At 42.4% G+C, this 19,488-nt stretch overlaps 1 protein-coding gene and 1 long non-coding RNA gene across 4 annotated transcripts in view; one reads left to right on the plus strand and one right to left on the minus strand.

Annotated features, from left to right (window-relative positions):
• Positions 1 to 19,488, minus strand: part of MOXD1 (monooxygenase DBH like 1) — a 92,892-nt gene that overhangs the window by 51,353 nt on the left and 22,051 nt on the right. The window lies entirely within an intron of this gene.
• Positions 578 to 11,410, plus strand: LOC128341258 (uncharacterized). The gene is made up of 3 exons (XR_008314291.1): positions 578 to 711; positions 5,196 to 5,258; positions 11,314 to 11,410. It is a non-coding gene; the product is annotated as an uncharacterized LOC128341258 (long non-coding RNA).

The raw sequence follows: 19,488 nt of genomic DNA on the forward strand, positions 1-19,488 counted from the left end.
ATCAGAAGTCATTTCTGGCCACTCAAAACTGTAGATAGGCGAATTTCGCCTATTTTTCTGTGTGAAACTGCGTCTCTAAGACCCAATCACGGACACGTGAAACCTCGGATACAGAGGGCCATCTGTAAAGCTGTTAAAACATCAGCTGGAATGGGTACTAGATTTAGTAAGGATTATAACAAGCACAGTATACCTAAAAATTCCATTAATTTCTGGTTAAACAAAGAGAAAATTCAGATGGCCCTAAGTACATGGAGACGTCCTACTTCTTCTTAGGGTGTCATCTCATCAGAAACTTGAGGAACTTTGCCTATTACTATTTCCCATCATTTTTGTTTGCTTTACTTCCTTTGAAGTCACAGCTTTGCCTGTTTTTGAATCACAGCTATTTGTACAAATTTATACAAGACATGCTTACCGTGGCTGCAGTGGGTAGTGAAGCAGTCCTCCCCACTCTGGTGGCAGCAACCAGAAGAGATGCTGGATCCATCCGTTCAGGCCAGCGTCTTTAAGAAACTGCGAGTCACGCCTGCACAGAGGAGATTGTTGCAAGCCTGTGATGTCACAGGCTTGTAACAATCTCCTCTGTGCAGGTGCGCCATGCAGTTTCTTAAAGACACTGGCCTGAATGGCTAGGTCCAGCATCTCTCCTGGTTGCCGCCGCCGCCAGGGAGCGGGGGAGAAGGACTGCTCAACCACCCCTCGGCTATGGTAAGCATTTTTTTTAAAGTGGAGCTTTGGTGGGCGTGGGGCACAGGGCGGCTGCCAGAGGTCCCCAGCCCAGGCCATTTGGAAGGGCCCCCAGACCTTGGAGGATCAGATCCAGTCCCCAAGGTCCAGGGGTGTGTGTGTGTGTGTGTGTGTGTGTGTGTGTGTGTGTGTGTGTGTGTGAGAGAGAGAGAGAGAGAGAGAGAGAGAGAGAGAGAGAGAGAGAGAGAGAGAGAGAGAGAGAATTATTGCAGTAGAAAGAATTATTGCTCTAAAGATGTGGAACAGGTTGTAATAGGAAATGAAAAACTATCTAATGTTTTTGTGTTAATAAGTTTGCTTTAGAAAATCACAATCTATTAACAGTCAATAGTGTAACATTTAAAAATGTTTTTAAACCAGCTGGCCATTTTCAATGCTGTTACCTAGTTTTAGCTGTCAATGATAAGGTGGGTTATAAATCTAAATAAATAATCTTGCTAGTTTAATAGGCATAGCTAAGCTTGCAATGTAGAGAGAAAGCCAGCAATGCAGAGAGAAACTGCCAGTTCAAAGGCTCCATAACACATACTGTAAGTCTCATGATACCCTGCTGAACAATTTACAGTCAACCTGATTTTATGGTATTGAAAGTGCTTCGTACTGCTAGCAAATACTTAGAATACAAAACTTCTTGGGACCTTTTTATTTCTCTTCAGAAAAAGTGATGCAATTTGCATGTAGCAAAACACAGAGCTGGCCGCAGAATAATAAGCAGTTACTGTCTATCATTCAAGATAAGAAACAGTGCCCCCATTAAGTGTCAAATGCTGTAGCTGCCTCTTTGGCCTGTGATCAATCATGCTCTTAAACTGGAGCTTCTTTGTGTTTTTCACGCAGTGGGCTTTGGCATTGCTAATACGTTCCTATGTCAAAAAGCCTAGTTAACCATGACAACAAGATTTTTAAGGGACTCTGCTTTTTAATGAGAGGTTACGATGGCTCTAAAAATTATATTTAAATAGCAGCTACTAGCCTGTTCAAGTGCAGATAAACTATTTTGTTCTTGGCCCCAGTTAGAGGCTTAGTATCTTTCATGGTATACAAGTTCAATAATGCTGAAAGTTGTCAATACTGATGTTTTTAAAATAATATATTTTATTGCATTTTTAGGCAAAGAGACACATTTAGGACAGGTTACATTGTACATACATCCTGACATATGCATACAAATTGTGAAGCATATTTTTCTTTCAGTTTTCTTAGGTCTTTAGACAACACTAAGACTGGTATTATTCTGTGCTTAGATCCACATTTCCTATTTATGCCAAAACACCTATGTCCATTTTTGAAGAAAATTCTATTCATATTTTATAATCTGTCCATGTAAAAATGTCCATTCCTAACTAGGGATCACAAACTTGGACACAGATGCAGCCCAATAATATGCATATATATCAAATTCCACTCAATTTAGTGAGACTTATTATCAAGAAAGTGAAAACAGGACTGCGGTCTAAGGAAAGGCTGTGCATTTACAGGCAGAACATATGTCCAACTACGCTGGCTGCCACTATGCCTGGGCTAACTCTGACGATAACCTAGGATCCTATCTAAAGAAGCCAAGTCAAAAGCACACGAATTACCATAGAAATAAAAGCCAACACAGGAAACAGCAGCCACCCTCACTGGCAACTCCATCTCCAACCACCAATTACAATTATGCTCACTGATGATGCCTCCAAATTAGCCACTACATGGAAGCTACCAATCAACACACAGGGACAGCAGATACACCCAGAAGATCAGAGCTGACCTTAGGGCATGGCAAGCAGAGCGACCACCCTGGGCACCGCTCTTTTAAACCCATTAAGGGAAGGGGCCCCCACACTGGCTGATTTTCCCCAGGCCCGGCATCCCGCCATGGCTCTCTAAGGACAGCCCTGAAGAAGATATTATGGAACCCAGTCCATATCCTCTCCTGCCACCCAATGCATAAATAGACTGCAATGAAGAGCCCGTATCATGTTCTCCAGCACAGGCCTCCACAACCCAGCAGACTTGCATGTTGAACTCATAAGGCTGTTTCTCACAATCATTTCAAATGAAAACCAGAGATCCCAGTGGTGTGTGTGCTGCATTCCATGCAAACTCAGGATTTTTTGCTGATCTTGTGGTAGCAAGCATGTCCCCTTTGCTAAGCAGGGTCCACCCTGGTTGCATTTGAATGGGAGACTACATGTGTGAGCACTGCAAAATAGGGGATGGGGCTGCTCTGGGAAGAGTACCTGCATGCTTGCATGCAGAAGGCTCCAAGTTCCCTCTCTGGCATCTCCAAGATAGGGCTGAGAGAAACTCCTGCCTGCAACCTTGGAGAAGCCGCTGCCTGTTTGTGTAGACAATACTGAGTTAGATGGACCAATGGTCTGACTCAGTAGATGGCAGCTTCCTATGTTCCTATGGGCTCCAACCAACCAACATTGAACCGAGATCTGATAATCTTAGTTTAGAAGTTGGCTGGTCAATCTCCATTGAATGTCAGTTGGTTGTGGTGACCATCTGAGATTGGTGAGAAATCCTCTGTCAGGATCTCTGTTTTTTGTTTAAGTGACATTGAAATGATCATGAGAACCAGCCCACACACTAGAAATAAACTAGGAGTAGGATTTGAGTTCCTCAGTCATTCTCCCATGTTGATAAAACGACACAAAACACATTTATATTGGTGTATGTAATATGTGTGGGGAAACAAGCAAGTGAGAGGGATGGAGGAGGTCACAAGGACAAGGAAGAACAAAAACTACAGCAATAAGGTCATGGAAGACAGCACTCTGACTTGGCTGGTAACTCAGCGGGAAAGAACAATGTGGTGGGAAATGGGAGCTGTGGGTTTGAGAGCTGTTGAGGTTGCTTCTATAAGGCAAAGCCTTCTTCTTGTCCTGCCAGCAAAAAAAAAAATTAGATGGAGAAGGGAAAGGCAATGGGAACAGAAACCAAGCCCATCGCAACTCCAGAAACCAAAACCTTTGTCACATCAGCTGACAAGAAAGAGACCATTATAGGGCCTTTGTAGTTTCCCAGGGACCCATTCTGGAACATATTCAGTATTTTCCTCTAGCCCCATGCATGGGTCCTAGGGTCTGTTACTGTATGTGTTACTATAGCATTAGTTTATTTACAAACGTGTTTGAATTTTATAATTGTTCAGTCTTCTTTAACCATATGCTGCTCTCTGTCAGCAATAGCATAATCCTTATCATTGTAACAATTTATAACAATTATTGTAACAATTGATTATTGGGTGAGAGTTGGTGCTTTTGAGAAGAAGACTATGTACAAAAAGTTGAAGTCTTCATAGTGTTCCATTGACTCAAGGAGCGTTCCAAGGAGGGTCAAAATGTGTATGGCCGATATGAAATACAAAATAACTGGTTTCTAAAAATCGGAATCATACACTGAATCTTCTTCTCTACATATGAGGCCTACATCACATAGTTGTCTTGTATCATGTTTGCTTTGGATCATTGGACCTTTATAAGAATTGTGAAAGATTTTGCTATCTGGCTTCTACAAGAACTGTGAAAGACGTTTCCTATTTGGGACTTCTAAGGTTTCATCTTAAATGTTTGCATAAGAGAGTATTTATATGTGGAACAATTATTACATGCTATTTTAGAATTTTGCTGTTATATATTATGATAGTGATTCTTTATTGAAGTATTAAATCAGTATTTCTTAATCTATTTGGTTCTCTAGTGTAGGTAGAGTTTTTAATTGTGTAGAGCATAATTCTTATGCTGTATCACTGGAAAAACCTGTGGTGAGTGGGATATGATAAATCATCTTGGAAGTGCTACTACTACAACAAATATTTATATACCACTTTTCAGCAAAGGTTCCCTAAGCAGTTTGCATATAGAAATAATAAATTAAATAAAAATGTATCCCTGTCTCCAAAGGACTCACAATGCAAAAAGAAACATAAAGACAGACACCAGCAACAGCCACTGCAGGAGATGCTGTGCTGGGGTAGGATAGAGTCAGTTGCTCTCCCCCTGCTCAAATAAGGAAAATCACCACTTTAAAAAGGTGTCTCTTTGCTCAGTTAATGGCGCAGTGGGGAAATGACTTTATTAGCAAGCCAGAAGTTGCCGGTTCGAATGCCCGCTGGTATGTTTCCTGCTGGTATGTTTCCCAGACTATGGGAAACACCTATATCTGGCAGCAGCAATATAGGAAGATGCTGAAAAGCATCATCTCATACTGCGACAATGGTAAACCTCTCCTGTATTCTACCAAAGACAACCAAAGGGCTCTGTGGTGGCCAGGAGTCAACACCAATTCGATGGCACACTTTAAATTTTCCTTACCAGGGAGATGCAGGACATGCATAACTTGAAATCTGTAAATGATTTATTTTCATACTGAATAGGAATGGACACCAAAGTTTAACTGTCATCATCCCAGTTGAAAATGATAATCTATACATATGCCATTTTTACACACAGATCTCCATTTCTGAACCGAGGCAAAAGTGTTTCATTCCAAAGTGAAACTATTAATATACAGTGGTGAGTTATGATTAATGATAGAAATTTTCCTTACTAACAATTTGGTTGCAAATACGTTTTTAAGAAAAACTTTTCATTTAATGAATAAGTAAACCTGACAGGCAGGCCAGAGCATTCATTAAGATCAACCAGTAGACTTCAGGGTGATTTCAAGTTAGCCATAACCATCCTGACTGTCCTGACCACACTGGCCCCATACTTATGCTCTAATATCTACCTGACATCATTTTTTATGAAGGGCACCATAGCACGGCACTTCAGAGCGGCAGACTATACACAGAAAGGGATGTGGTACATAGAAAGGGATATGCTGGTAGCTTTTTTCAACCTTCAGCTTTCAAATGGTGGCTATGCCACCAGCCTACCTGCTGGGCATTCGTGCTTGCCACCTATTCCTCCAGTCATTAGCTCCAATGGCCTATGCTACCATGAATCACCAAGCTTTGTCCTCCAAAGTGCTATTTTGTGACTGGCTCTATCTCAAGTTGTGATTTTTTACAAGTTTTGATAAGATGGTGACTCCTGGGCTCTGGGGGAAAAGAGACTTGCCTATCTCTAGTTTACTTTGTGCAAGAGCTGAAATGTTGATTATTCTTGTATGCGTTAATGGTAATACAACTATTGGTTAAAAACAAACAAAGCTTATTCACTTTTTTAAAATACTAAAATTGTATTTGTCAAATTAGAAGAAATATCTAACAGCCCAATAGTGTACCTAAGCCCACTGATTCATTTTGATCTGATCTAATCCAATCCTGAAGTCACACAAAAGTGAAACTTCTCAAATATTAAAATATTAAAATTAATATTTAATATTAATATTAAAGTATTAAAAAGTAATAAAAAGAGCCAGTGTGGTGTAGTGGCTAGAGTGCTGGACTAGGACCAGGGAGATCCGAGTTCAAATCCCCATTCAACCATGATACTTGCTGGGTGACTCTGGGCCAGTCACTTCTCTCTCAGCCTAACCTACTCCACAGGGTTTTTGTGAGGAGAAACTTAAGTATGTAGTACACCGCTCTGGGCTCCTTGGAAGAAGAGCGGGATATAAAATGTTTTTGTTTTCTTTTTAAAAAAGGATAGCTACACAAATACCTGGGTGTGCACAAAGCTGGTTTCCCAACTCGGTTTAAATCCAAACCGGATTTGAACTGGGCCAGACCAGTTTCAATTTACCCCCCTCTTTAATGGGCCCCAGTTTGGTTCAAACTAGAACTGGTTCAGGCTTGGTTTGGAGCCCTACCGGCAAATGGGAATTTTGCAAGTAAAGGGGCCAGTGGGAGCAGGAGGCCTTCTATAAGTATTCAGAAACTATTCACAAGTCTCACATGTAGAACGAAGTACCTGCAGGCAGCAGCAGTGGCAGTGAGGGGTGTGGTGGCAGCTCCCCTGGTCCCTGCCAGCCTTTCCCCGAGTGTCCAGAGCTGGTTTGGGCTGATTCCAGCCTTCTTCAGCCCATTTCAGGCTTCTGCGCATGCGCAAAGGCCATTTTTACCTCCGCACATGACGCAAATGGCCCACACACATGTGTGGAAGTTTTAAAATGGTCTTCGTGCATGCACAGAGGCCTGAAGGGCAGAAGAATGCTGGAACTGGGCCTGGTGGGTCCGAGCCGGCCCTGGAAACACAAGAAGAGGCAAGCAGGGGCCAGAAGAGCTGCCAACATGCGGCTACCACCGCCGGCACATACTTCACTTTACATGTAAGACTTGTGAATACTTATAGAAGCCCCCTGCTCCCGCTCCCCCCATTACCAGTAAAGTAGGTAGAGTTCCGAACCAGGCCCAAACTGGCCCTTTCGGTTTGGTTCTAGGTCAAGCCCCTTGAACCGAACCAGTTTGAGTGCAAACTGGCTCAGTTTCTAGCCAGCTCACACATCCCTGCCTGGGTCATTAGATGTTACCATTTCTAATACAAATAAAAAATACAATTGGGGATGGAGTTGTATTCTTTTTAAAAAAAAAAAAAAAACCCATACCCTCTGGAAAGTTGTTACATAACTGCTAACATCATTACAAATTAAATCATCAGTCTTGGTTGTAAGGAATATTTTATCATCTTCCAATTTTTTTAAATTCATATAGCATAAACACAATAAAACAACTTGGCCATTATGTATGAATATCAAACAGCAGAAAATGGTCGAACAACTGACAATAATTTCAAAATAATGGCTGACATCCAGAGTGGCACTGCACTGGTGTAACAGTGCCGACATCCAGAGCAATGTTGTGCCTTTGCATGAGGAAAAGGGAGGGGAAAGACCATTTCCGCTGATCTCTCCTTTCCTCTGAAACCTACTGTGCCGTTCAAAAATACAGTATGTCCCTGAGCCCTATTTCTTGAAATAGAAGAGTTGTGTTAGTAATACAAAGGAAATTCTGAGGCGCTTCACATGATCAGTGTGAAGCACCTCGCAGTGGTTTGCGGGGAGAGTGGGCTAAGCCCACACTCACTGCAGAAGATCAAACGTGTAGCTCAGGGCAGCTGGACTGGCTGCCCTCACAACTACTGGCTCTGTCACAGAGCCAGTAGGGGCTGTGGGGATTGGGGGCCACTCGGCCCCACTGAAGTCCCAGGATGCTCCGTGTAAGTGCATGGGGCCTTCTGGGGGGACCCCCGAGACCAGGAGACTGCTTGTAGCCTGGCGGTCGGGGGTCTACTCATGTGTTGTCACACACCGCGGCGGCACATGAGCAAATAAACTGAGGTCAACAGAGCACTCGCTTTAAGGGGAAGTGGAATTAGGCAGGCTAGCCGCCTTGGAAGCAGCGAATGATCCAATGATCACTGGAAAGCAGGCTAAGCTCTCTTAGCCCGCTTTCCAGTGATCATGGAAATAGCCTCTCTGTGTCATACAAATGTGTATATATTTCCTAACAGCAATGTTTCACTGTTTCCTATCAGAGGCACCTCTTTGGACAATCACAGTAGCCCTAGTCACATGTTATGTTCAACACATATACTGAGGCTATTCACACGGTCCACCGAAATTGGGCTAGAGGAGCTTAGCCCGATTTCAGTGGACCGTGAGAACCACGGGGCTCGCAGGCGAGCCTGGTGTCATCCAGGCGGTTAACCCGCCAAACTATCACTCCCCTTAACTGCAAACCCAGGTTTTTTTAATTGTGAGTTGCCGTGGCGCGGCTCCGCACCGCAGCAACCAACAAGGAGACCTCCGACCAGGAGGCTGAAGAGCAGCCTCCCAGCTAGGGGGTCTCTCCAGCATGCCCTGCAAACAGCATGCTGGAACTTCCGGGGGTGCATGGCCCCCGAACTCCCCAGCCCCCGCTGGCTCTGTGATGGAGCTGGCAGTTGTGTGGGCGGCCCCTGCAGCCGCCCAGAGCAGACTGACTGCTCGTCTGCAAGGAGACTCGCAAACCCCCTCATGGCTCTTCTCACCGATCGTGAGAAGAGCCTCACAATTTGTTTACAGCATACACATGTACAGCTCTTCATCCACATATTCTTATTCACACATTATTTTCAATAGTACACTTCCTATATGTATTATGCATTTAAAGGGACATGTACCGTGGTTCACTTTTCAAATGAACACCTATACAGTCATTCACACAAAAACATGTATGTATGTACAGAAACATACATCTAGGAGGGCCTATACCAAAAGTTCATTTTTCTAATGAACAGTTTACAGTCATCCACACGTGTACAAAAATGTCTGTATGCATCTACAGCATAATGTCTGAATAGAGCTTGTGTAGTAGCAGGTTAGTTTTTAATAAACAAGCATACACACTAACTCATAATGGAAGAAATCATGTTTGATCTGCTGAGTCCAGGCCCTCTGATCAAAGAGGTGAGTCTGCAGCAGCTTACAGCACACTGTGGGTTGAAAAATCCTCAAGGAAGCCCTCGGTATATTGACAAATTGCCACGATCAGTCTTCCATCCCAACCCGTTGCTGAAGGAAAGCTCAGAGACAGGCAGCAGGAAACCCTTTGAGTCAGTTCCAAGTGTAAATAGCTCTACAACCTCACCTTTCAAGTTTCCTGCTAATCCCTTGCACTTCATCCCCCACCCCACCCCACCCCACCTCTTTGGTTTTCAAACATCCCTCTAATCTTGTTGGGCTAATAATCAGAAATGGAAGGAAGGGAATTTAAGTTCTGTACAGATGTGAAACCTTCACAGATATCTGCGGGTGGGGGTTGGGGAATAGTTACCCTGTTTTAATAGCCGACTTACTTTAAAGGGGTTTTCTTTAAAAATGCGATACATTCCAATTTTTATATGGAGGGTATCAAATATATGGAGGATATCTACACAGCAACTACAAGAGGAAATCAAACTGCTTTTGAGAGTCTGGAAAGACTTCACAGAAAATGATTATCTGCAGAACAACCAGACACCTTAAAGCAAGCCCACTGCTTCTTTATCTTAAAAGGACACATTTCTTTAAAAGATACAGAACAGAGCAGAGAGATGACCACTAGAAACAGAACTTTTTCTCAAGAGGTGCCCAGATCATTCCCCAGGGAGGTCTGCCGAGCTGCCTCTTGTTTCTTCTTCAGGAGACAGGTTAAGACTAGGAGAACTTTTGACAAAGAGAGAGAGGTGCAGCGGGAGAGGGAGGACCTAGGTGCTGCTTTCTGTGTTTGCTTAGCAAAGAAACATAGTAATGGCAAAATCTACACCTGTTGAACTATGGCTGTCATGTAACAGTAGGCTTACATGGCCTCATCTCTCTATATAGAGAAAGAAAAGGGGGAGAGGGGTGAATTAATTAATCATTTTATTATCGTATGGTATATAGGATTAGGATTGCCTACTATATGTCCTTAAAGGCTGTTATAAAAACCCTCAAATCTAAAAATTAATACTTCAATTAGTTCTAAAAACTAATAATTCAACCCATTACCTTTTGTACTTAGAAAGAAGCCCCAGTATGCCCTGCGCGAGTGCACAGGGCATACTGGGGAGACCCCCAGAGCCAAGAGGCAGCTTTTCGCCTCCCCTCCGGGGGTCTACTCATGAGTAGCTGCGGCGCAGAGCCACAACGTGGCTACTCATGATCAGATAGACCGGGTTTGCAGAGCGCTCACTCCGCAAACCCGGGCTAAGGGGAGGGGTACTTGAGTGGGTTACCAGCTCTAGAACCAGTGGGCTCACAGCTGAGCCCGGTGGTTCTCACGATCAGCAAAAACCGGGCTAGCAGAGCCTAGACCAATTTTTGCCGATCATGAGAATAGCCCCGCTGTCTTAGTTGATTTGATATTTAATTTATTTATTTACGCAAATAGATTGCGTTTTTAAACATGAATTTGTTGTTTTATTGCCACTTTGAGGACCTTAAGGCAAAAAGCAGCATTCACATTTAAAAATCTATTACCTTCATAAAATAAAATATGAAGGCAATGCAAAATTGTGGTTTAAGAAACCTTTGGTTTAAAAACCTTTAGTTTTTTATTTAAGAAACCTTTGGTTTTCTGGATTACTTTGGCCACATTTACATGTCACACAGAACCACAGGACCAATGGACCAGTGATTCCAGTCTCCCCACCCCACTCTCCTGCCCACATTCAGACGACAGGGAGAGTGTCCTCTCTGCAGTCAGTGAGATTGCAGAGGGGAGGGGAAACTGGCTGTGCAGGCTTCTTTCTTGCTTGAAGGACAGCCCACATCCAATCATGGAAAGAGAGAGGGAGAGCTTCTTCCCTCAACTCCAGTCTGGCTGAATGAAGCCTCCAGTGCTGCATTCAGATGGAATGGAGGCTCTATGAACTCTCGGTTTTGAGCAACGAAACTCAAAACCCTACAAACTGAGGGCTCAAATTGGCATCTTCCAAGCGAAACCTTGAATGGTGCTACGAACGGGGCCAGAGTTGCATGTGTTCGGACATAATAACAAGGAAACCGCAGATCCCTGCAACTCCAGTTCCCTGTTAGGTGTGAATATGGTCTTTGTTCCAGTCAGGCCCACAAGAGGAGCAGTAAAGAGGAAAGTGAGGGATATGTGGACTCAGTGCTACATCTAGACTCAAGGAACATGTTTTTTTGGAGCAGGACTGACATCTGCATTTTGCCTCTAAGGACTGCATGATAACCACAGATTCAACAGTTGCTGAGCCTCTTCATGTCAAAAACAGGCTATATCTGCTGGATGTCTGCCTATTCTGCAACTCTTTATGGTACGTATCTTCTTTTGGAAGGTGGGGGAAATGAGTCATCAAATCTAGTCTGTTTTGGAATAATCACTGGTGACTGGTATGGGCAGACTGCAGGGGGGACTGTAAATGAGCCTCAGGTGAGGTTCTCTTCCCTCACCAGGCCATGGGGTTAACTCCTTGCACATGGACTTGTCACTTGCCAAGTTGGGAAACTGACCACACCATGCCAGGCATGGCAAGGGATACGGTTTTATAGCTGCTTCCTTCATAAACACAATGCAATGTTATGTTTGTTTAACTAAAGGTTTATTCAGAAACAACTCCATTTTCTCCTTCTTCTTTCCCTCCCTTTTCCTTTCTGACTCCACCCACCACACTCTCTACACTACAGGATCCCCACATGGACAAACTGTCCTAAACAACAAAACATAAAAGATACTGGATAGAATACAACAGATAGCAAGGCAGCCTGGACCAGGCAAGAGGAGTGAGAACAAGCCTGACCTGAGGCTTGTTTACTGCCCCCTCAATCCACCTGTACTGGCCACCACTACTTGTGATACATAGAAATGTTTGTTTAACCTTCTATTTGCAATAATCTATGATTAGATTATTATATTCAAAAGAGAAAGACAACTAAAGATCTTAGTCCCAGAATGGAGAAATAAATATTTGCTTCCAACACATATGCTTCTGGCCATGCCATTCAAGACCACTGTACCTTCAGTCAGTCAGTCATCATTATTTTAAATAGTAACTGTTTACTAATTCTAGTGAAGAGTTTGTGATTCTTAATTTTCAGTACATGGAAGCTAGTATGTTGAGCAATATACATAATTCATGGACCGGTGTTTGTACTTTAGAACACTCAAGAAATTATTTGTGTATATAGAGGCAGAAATTATATGCATGTAATTGTGCTTCTGGCATCTGTGGAGTTCTACAGCTTGAACAAACCATGGCATAATGCGAGTGCACATCTAGCTAAAAGATCTGTTTGTAGGTATAAAGAAGTGTTATTGGCTTCACATATGAAGAATGCATGTGGCTTAGACTTCAAGATTTACAAAACTTTACAATCATAACAAATAGAGTAAATATGGGAAGGGAAGGGTTTTTTTAAACTTGGATAACAGCTCCATGCTTTTGCTGACATGCATTCACTTCAAGTAATATTCAACAAAATATTTCAGATAAATTAGTTAAAAGTATGAGGAAGACCACACATACTGTTTTGCTTCTGTGAAAGTGCTTTGGGAATTTATTTATTTATTCATTCATTCATTCATTCCATTTCTATACCGCTCTTCCAAAAATGGCTCAGTATAGTATGAATAGTATGAAGGTCACCCACATGGATTTTTCAGGAAGGATCTATGGGCAAGATTGTTCCAGTTATTTAAATGTTTAGCCCATCTAAATCTAGGTAACAATGCACACACAAAATACCTCAATTTTACTCTGAGGTCACAAAGGAGACCAGCAAGCCACCTTCTTCAGGGGATGAGAGTGGTGTTGCTGTTTTGATCTGAGAAGCTCTTTGCTTCTCAGATCACTCACTCTTTGCCCCAGTATTGCTCTTTTCTCCATAGAAGAAAAAAATACAGCTGCCTATGTCATGCCTGAATTTTTCTTCCATTAATCAATTAGCAGCTTTGGGTGGGCAACTTAGATCAGTAAAGTTATATAGTGGGATAATGTTAAACACCCTTAACTCCCTCACCAGGAACTTTTACACACAGCAGGCTTTACCACGGGTTTACTGGGAGGCTTAACTGTGAACTCAAAGTTGTCCCCAAAAACTGACGCAAATAGTGGATTTTTTTACCCCAATATAAATTGGGCTACACTCTAATGCACAGTGAAAAACTGAAATTGTGTGTGAACTGCTCCCCGTTAACTTGCAGGGACTTCAGGGTAAATCTGGCCGATATGTGAATGCATCCCCTCCATTCTGGAGGAGTTGCAAGTTAAAGGGCTTTAAAAGCCCCGTGTGAAAAACTTCCAGGCAGATTTCCAAATCAGATTAGTTGTCTCCTCCTGTTGCAATTTTTTTGGAAGATCAATCATGGGTAGCCATGCAGCCTCAGGATCAAGTAGATGTTGTTGCCAGGCAGGTCTATTCTGGGGTAGCACAGAGAGCTCCCCTCTATGCCATTGGGACTGTGGGATCACCATTTTTAAAAAAGCCACTGGCAGAGGTTGAAGGAGAGATGGAAGAGCACAACTAGTTAACAAGAGGCGAAAAGCAAATAAAAATGAGATTGCATTGCTGCATTGTTGTGCAAAAACCACAGTGAACAATTATTTTTAAAAAAGATAATCATATCAAAACCTGAGAGGAGATTAAGATATTAACAAATCCTTAAACTACTGAATGAACCCTCCACACCACACCACTTACACCACCAAAACAGCATTGTAGCCCTCCTAAGATGGAAAAATACAGCTATTTTCCTGCAACACTCATGCAACATTGTAGCACTGAAACACAAAGATAAAACCCGAAAGAAGGCAAAGGATATGTGAATGGCACTTTGCAGTCAGTGCAGGGACTGCGATGTCAAAACACAGGTAGTTCAGACTCACATTTAGCAGATACACAGTGAAACGGCTGTAGTGTGTAATCTGAAAAGTGCCCTTGAGTGTCATCTCCATCTCAAGAGAACCCTTAAGCCCAGCTATTCACCTCTACACATGCACTTCCACAAGCCACTCTTGCCTTTTGTTTGGCAAGACTGACTAGTTCATGTAATTATCAACTTCATAGTTCGACCTGAGTTTCTACCCCTCCAGGGAGGAAGCATGGCTTGGAAACTGCCTCAGGGCACGATTCAACATAGATAGATAGATAGATAGATAGATAGATAGATAGATAGATAGATAGACAGACAACACACACACACGTGGCCAAAGCACATGACCTCAGTCTGTTTGGAATACAATCCTACAGAATCTCATACCGGCAAGTTACAGCCTTTGCTCTTCACTGTGCCTTTCTTCTTCTTCCTGCTCTTCTGCCTGTTTCCTTTAAGGAGACCTGCAAGTGCACTGAATGCACCACCAGACTAAAGATAGGTAAAATCAACCTCTTGCCTCTCTGAGGCTCCTCATTTCCTCTTTTTTCCTTTATTCCTGCTCTCAAGCGCTTTCTATGGCAAGCCTTAACTTGCAATTTGGACCCTAAGCTAAATAGCCTCCAGTGAGATTATTGTTGAAACTATCAGTTAAGATTTTATTGCCTTGCCTAATCAAAATTTTGCCTTCCTGTACCCCACTTTACCTTCAATAAAACTTCTAAGCTGTATGTCTGTCTCCTCGTCCTTTTCCAAAACACAAAACTTGCTCAAATTGCTACTGGAACAGAACTACTCCTTCAAGTCAAACTGATTCCTCCACCTTAGACAAAAGCATAATTGGAATGTCTAGCCAGCATTCTGGGGCAGTTCTAGTAACAGTGTGACATAGGAGATATGTGGCCATGAACTCCTGTCCTGACTTTAAAAAAAAAAGACTAATAGGCAGTCCCACACAGTTGCTTTGGCAAATGAAGGAGCTGGTGCTGTAAGAGGGATGGTCAAACATCTTGCTTCTCATCATTCCCACAATCTAAATCTCCCCATTCCCCCAAAGTTGCCATTAGTTTTTCTGAGGAAATGTTGCACTATCAACAACTTTGAAGGGTTAATGTTCTCTTCCCCAGCATAACTTCTCCAGTCTTCAACACAGCCTTGTACAACTGCTACTTGACAACAACAACAACAACAACAACAACAACAACAACAACAGAAGAGCCTTAATTATTGTTGTCAATACACATGTGCAATAGAATATCATTCACTTTAATCATGTTTACAGGCAACTACTGAATAACTGCTGAAAACTATAAATTATATTACAGCCATATTAACATAATGCATAATCAGAGTAACATCAAACTGCCCACCCAGCTCCTATACATTTGCCTCAACATGTCTGTCTGCAGTGCCAGCATAACATTTTATGTGTGTTATGTTGAGCTGTCACAGCTGTTAACAGATACTACCCTGAATATTTATGTGCACTCAGCAGCTCTTAGAAACAAGGCAATAGTTAGTGCTTTTTAATTGCATCATATTCAATGAAAAAGTATAACCTGTACATCAAAGTCTGATGTTAAAAGCTGTACAGCTTTTCTAAGGACTTGTTCAAATCTTGCTTTTGAGGTCAGGGAGCATTGTTTTAGCACTCCAAACTCTCCGGAAGTTGCAACCCATTCTGGTGTAGGGGAAGAAAGGCAGTTCAGTCCCCAAATAGCAAAGCAAAACCAGTTTGGTGAGAAAATAGCAAAGCAAGAGGTCTTGAGACAGTTCTTTGGTATTGAAGAACTATAAGGATTTATTTAAAAGGTTACAAACACATGTGGAAAAGTCTGCAGCTTAATTTCAGCTGTACCTCATGGCTGAAGAGAGATACCAAAACCAACAGCCATCTCTGGAGAGACAAAATGGAGAACTAACGCTGGAAGAACAAAGAGGGGAGGAATCCATCACTTTTATCCATGACCCTAACCCTCCCCCCAGTGGTCACTATGAGACACTGCAGCTGAGAGCTGATGCCACCAGGGCCCTAGCTCCAACACTCCTTCTCACTGGCTTGTGCTGCTGTCTATAAGTCCCAACTTCTCTCTCAAGGTTTTGAAACAATCCCTGGGCAACGGCTTAGTTAGCACATCTGCTACCATTTGTTCACTTGGACAAAACATCAATTTTACAAGCCCCTTTTCTTGCGTATTCCACACATAATGTATTTTGTTTCAATGTGTTTTGTTCTAAATTTAATTTTCTCCATCTGGATGCAGCTTTGATTATCCTCGAACATCTCAGTGGGTTTTGGTTCATCTATGTTGAAATCCGACATTAGCTTGTGCAGCCACACCACCTCTTGACATGCTTGAGTGGCAGATACATATTCTGCCTCAGTAGATGAGAGAGCAACTATTGATTGCTTGAAGCTGTGCCAACTGACTCCTCCACAACCATAAAAGAATACATAACCACCAGCTGACATCCGATCTGTTTGATCCTCAACCCAGTCTGCATCCATATAACGTACTAATTTGGGTCCACTGCTAGCAAGCAACTTTAATTTTAGATGGATTGTCCCTTTTAGGTACCTGCCTAGTCTCTTTACTGCAGTCCAGTCATCTTTGCTGGGTGTGTTTACTTTCCTACTCAAGATTCCCACAGATGCAGCTATAACATCTTGTTACAACTACATATAAAAGTTTTCCAATCACTGTATTGTACTGTATTGTCTGGCAGAGGTTCACTCTCTTCCTCCTGTTTTAGGTAACCTGTTTCCATAGGTGTACTCATTTTTTTGGCCTCTAAGTCCCAAATACTCTAGGAAATCACTTATTTTCTGCTTTTGATTGAGCAAAAAGCTTCTATCCTTTTATCTCTCTATGAGGTGATTCTCATGTTCACTGAGAAGAGCCGTAAGGGGGGTTGAGGGGATCGCTGGCTTAGCCCATTCTCCCCACAGACGATCGGAAGGCAGCCCTGGGCAGCCGGATTGGCCACCCACATTCATTCATTCATTCATTTAACTTGCACACTGCCCAAACTTTTGTCTCTGGGCAGTATACATGACTGCTGGCTTCATCATGGAGCCAGCGGAGGCTGCAGGGATTGGGGGCCTCACGGCCCCCTGAAGTTCCAGGACCCCTTGGAGAGAACCCTAAGCCCGGGAGGCTGCTTACAGCCTCCTGGTCGGAAGTCTACTCATGTGTCACCGCGCACCGTGGCAACACACGAGCAAAAAGATGAGGTTAATGGAGCGCTCACTTCATTAACCTCATCTAGGGGGAGGGGTATTTATGGCGGTTAGCTGCCAGGAGCTGCACGGCTCCCATTGCAGCACATGATCGCCCCAAAGTGGACTAGGCTCCCTTAGCCCGCTTTTGAGCGATCGTGAGAATCACCTCTATGTGTATCCCAAGATAGTGTGGAACAGGACCAAGTTCTTCTGTCTCACTATTCAGGGGCTTTATCATTTCATGACTGTCCTCTATTTTCATAACAAATTATCAGATCATCAACAGAAGTATGTATATAGGTCCACCTGTTGTCTTTGAGCCTCGAGTACAGGCAAGGGCCAGGCTTTCCTTGGGTAAATAATTGTGTTTTAATATTTTTAACTTTTAATTTTAATTGTTGAAACGTTTTAATATTTTATTGGCTGTTTTTATTGCTTTGTAAACCGCCCAGAGAACTTGCATTTTGGGCGGTATAGAAATGTATTAAATAAATAAATAAATACAATAAAATAAAATAAAATAAAATAAAATCCCTCATTGGCTGGTTTCATTTGACATTTCAGGTTCTTGCAGCCTGCTTTAGTCCATATATACTTTTCTGCAGCTTAAATACAAGTTTTTCTTTACCAGGTTCCACACATTCTGTAGGCTACTCCATATAAATATCTTCTTTGATGTCTCCATGAAGAAATGCAGTTTTCATGTCTATGTGATCCACTTGCATTTTCTTGCTGCTTTAATGCTTAGGAATGTCCTTACTGAAGTGTGTTTTACAATGGGAGCAAATGTCTCATCATAATCTTCCCCATATATTTGCAAGAATCCCTTTGCCACCAGTCTCATGTTGTAACACTGGACATCTCCTTCTGCATTTTGCTTAATTTTAAAAATCCACATGCGCCCCACAGTCTTTCTTCCCTCAAGTAGCTCTGTGAGAGTCTATGTATAATTTTTGTCAATAATTCAATTTCTTCTTTTGCAGCTTCCTTCCAGTTTTGTGCTTCAGTTGCAGGTAAGTTATCAATTTCTTTCCACGTCCTAGGTTCTTGAAACCTTTCTCCCTTTGCAATGTAGGAATGTTTCTAAAGCGGAACTCCTTTATTTTGTCATGTTGAACATCACACCCTTTGTTGGTCATGAGCATCCTTTTCTGCTGAATAGCTGCCAGGTGTAAAACGTAGTGGATCCTTGATTTTGGTCATATTGCCATGATTTTTTCTCCAACTGAAAATTGGGCTCTTCATTTGGCAGTTCACTAGAGGTTGTTTTTTCCTTTTCACTGAAGTATGCTACATTACATATTTTAACTGTTTCTGTGGCAAGATCTAAAATCCTATGTTCTTTACATCCTGTGGAATAGCCAACAAGTATTCCTTCCTCAGATCTACAGTTGAGTTAGGCCCCTTTGGCTTTTGGTATATAGCTGTATGCTTTCGATCCAAACACTTTTATATGATTCAAAGTGGGCTTGTTGTCATGCCATAACTCATGTGTTGTTGTTCTTGTGGCCTTTGTTGGCAATCTGTTTTGCAGGTAAGTAGCAGTCATCACTGTCTCTCCCCAAAGTATAGTAGCCAAAGCAGCATCTGTAAGCATGTATCTGGTCATTTCCATAAGAGAATGGTTCTTTCTTTCTGTCAGTATAAGTAACAGTCTTTTGGTGTTCAACGCCCTCCTCCTTCAGGAATCTTATGACATCATTCCCCATGTATTCACCACCCTTGTCAGTGCAGAGGATCTGTGGCTTTCTCCCAAACTTGTTGCTCACTCTTGCAACATATTCTTTTAGTCTTCTGGTACTTGTCCCTTTTCACTTAACAGGTATGTATATCTGTATCTAGGGTAGTCATCAATGAAAGTAAGAACATATTTATTACCTCCTGATGTATTAACTTGCATAGTTCCACAAACATCACTATGAATCAGATCCAAAGGATGCTGTGTTTCTCTTTCTTTGCATTGAAGAAAAGCAGGCCGTGTTGCCTTTGCTCTGATATAGCATGCACACTTTGATTCACTGCTGCAGGGGCCTATTTTTAGACCAAATCCAACTTCTCAGCCTGACATATCATTTTGGCATCTCTATGGCCTAACCTTCTGTGTCACAAATTCAGACATCCTTTGTGCATGCATTCCTTCACAGTTTTGGCCTTTTCAGTCACACATTCTACTTCAAACAATTCATTCTCTTGTTAAACTGCTTTCATAAGCAATCCCTCTTTATGAGTAATGGTTTCTCCTTTCTCCAGTTTTTAGAGCAGTTTTCAGTTTGCAGATCCTTTCCCTTCTGCATACATC

This window comes from Hemicordylus capensis, chromosome 1, assembly GCF_027244095.1.
Source record: "Hemicordylus capensis ecotype Gifberg chromosome 1, rHemCap1.1.pri, whole genome shotgun sequence".
Classification (NCBI taxonomy): Eukaryota; Metazoa; Chordata; class Lepidosauria; order Squamata; family Cordylidae; genus Hemicordylus; species Hemicordylus capensis.